At 39.0% G+C, this 1,712-nt stretch overlaps 1 protein-coding gene across 1 annotated transcript in view; it reads right to left on the reverse strand.

Annotated features, from left to right (window-relative positions):
- HYDIN (HYDIN, axonemal central pair apparatus protein) overlaps positions 1-1,712 on the reverse strand; it is a 402,001-nt gene that overhangs the window by 397,306 nt on the left and 2,983 nt on the right. The window lies entirely within an intron of this gene.

Below are 1,712 nucleotides of genomic sequence, written 5' to 3' on the forward strand. Positions count from 1 at the left end.
AAAAAAGAAAAAAAAAAAAAAACACATGATCATATTGATTGAAGCAGAAAAGGCATTTGACAAAATCCAACATCCATTCCTGATAAAAACATTCAACAAATTAGGAACTGAAGGGAAATTCCTCAACATAATCAAGAGCATTTATACAAAACCAACAGGCTATATCACTCTCAATGGAGAGAAGCTGAAAGCCTTCCCTCCCAAATAGGAACCAGACAAGGATGCCCTTTGTCACCACTCCTATTCAATATTGTGCTCGAAGTCTTAGCCAGAGCTATACGGCAAAATAGGGAAATCAAAGGCATCCAAATTGGCAAAGAGGAAGTAAAACTCTCTCTATTTGCAGACAGTATGTAAAGACGTAGAAAACCCCAAAGACTCAGTAAAAAAGCTACTACACGTCAATGGAGGATTCAATAAAGTAGCAGGGTATAAGACCAACATCCAAAAATCAGTAGGATTCCTCTATACCAATAACAACGGCGCTGAAAAGGATATTAGGAAAACAATACCATTTACAATAGCCACCCAATGGATGAAATATCTAGGAATAAATGTAACCAAAGAAACAAAGGACTTACACAAAGAAAACTACAGAACACTACTACAAGAAACCAAAAGAGAATTACAAAAATGAGAGAATAAACCATGCTCCTGGATAGGAAGACTTAATTTTGCAAAAATGTCAATACTGCCCAAAGCAATTTACACATATAATGCAATTCCAATCCAGATTCCAATGACATTCTTCAAAGAGATGGAAGAAACTATTACAAACTTTATATGGAAAGGAAAGAAACCCAGGAGAAGCAAAGCACTGCTTAAGAAGAACAAGGTGGGAAGCCTCTCGCTCCCTGATTTAAAATTTTACTACACAACTACAGTGGTCAAAACAGCCTGGTACTGGTATAAATGAAAGATACATTGATCAATGGAACAGAATTGAGAATCCAAAAATTAACCCATCCACATACAGCCTACTGATTTTCAACAAAGTACCTAAGTACCAAACTATCCACTTAAAATTGAGTCTGCTATATTTGGTCAGACATTTAATTAACTTACCCCTAATGTGATGGCTAGAACTGAGGTTGCCTTGGCAGGGTCAGACCAAATGATTTTGCAGACCTTTTACAGTCCATGGGCTGGATGCCCTCCACTCCTGCTTCAGAGACTAAACCCACATACTTATTATGAAAAACAAGCCAGAATAGACAAGTGGCTACTTTACTAAATAATTCTTCCTTCTTTCTTTTCAGTGATAGTATTGCTTGTTAAGGTAAGAAGATAATTTAATTGGGCCTGACTAATGTAGTTCTGGGGTCCTGGTGTGGCGCTGAAGTATAAGCTTTCAACTGTAAGATCAGTTTGAATAGCACGGTCAGCAGTTCAAACTCACCAGCCGCTCCTCAAAAACCCTATACAAGGTCACTATGAATTGGAACGACCTGATGGCACTTAACAAAAACTACAATGTAGTTCTGGAGTTCTGGTGTGGTGCTGTAGATAAGCACTGGACTGTTAATAAAGTCGGCAGTTCAAACCCACTAGCCGATCCTCAGAAACACTATGTTGTTGTTGTTGTTAAGTGCCGTCGAGTCGGTTCCGACCCATAGTGACCTTGTACAGGGTTTCCAAGGGTGTAAATCTTTACGGGAGTAGAAAGCCTCATCTTTCTCCCGCGGAGCAGCTGGTAGTTTCGAACTGCTGAC

Source organism: Chrysochloris asiatica, unplaced genomic scaffold (genome assembly GCF_000296735.1).
Source record: "Chrysochloris asiatica unplaced genomic scaffold, ChrAsi1.0 scaffold00037, whole genome shotgun sequence".
NCBI lineage: Eukaryota > Metazoa > Chordata > Mammalia > Afrosoricida > Chrysochloridae > Chrysochloris > Chrysochloris asiatica.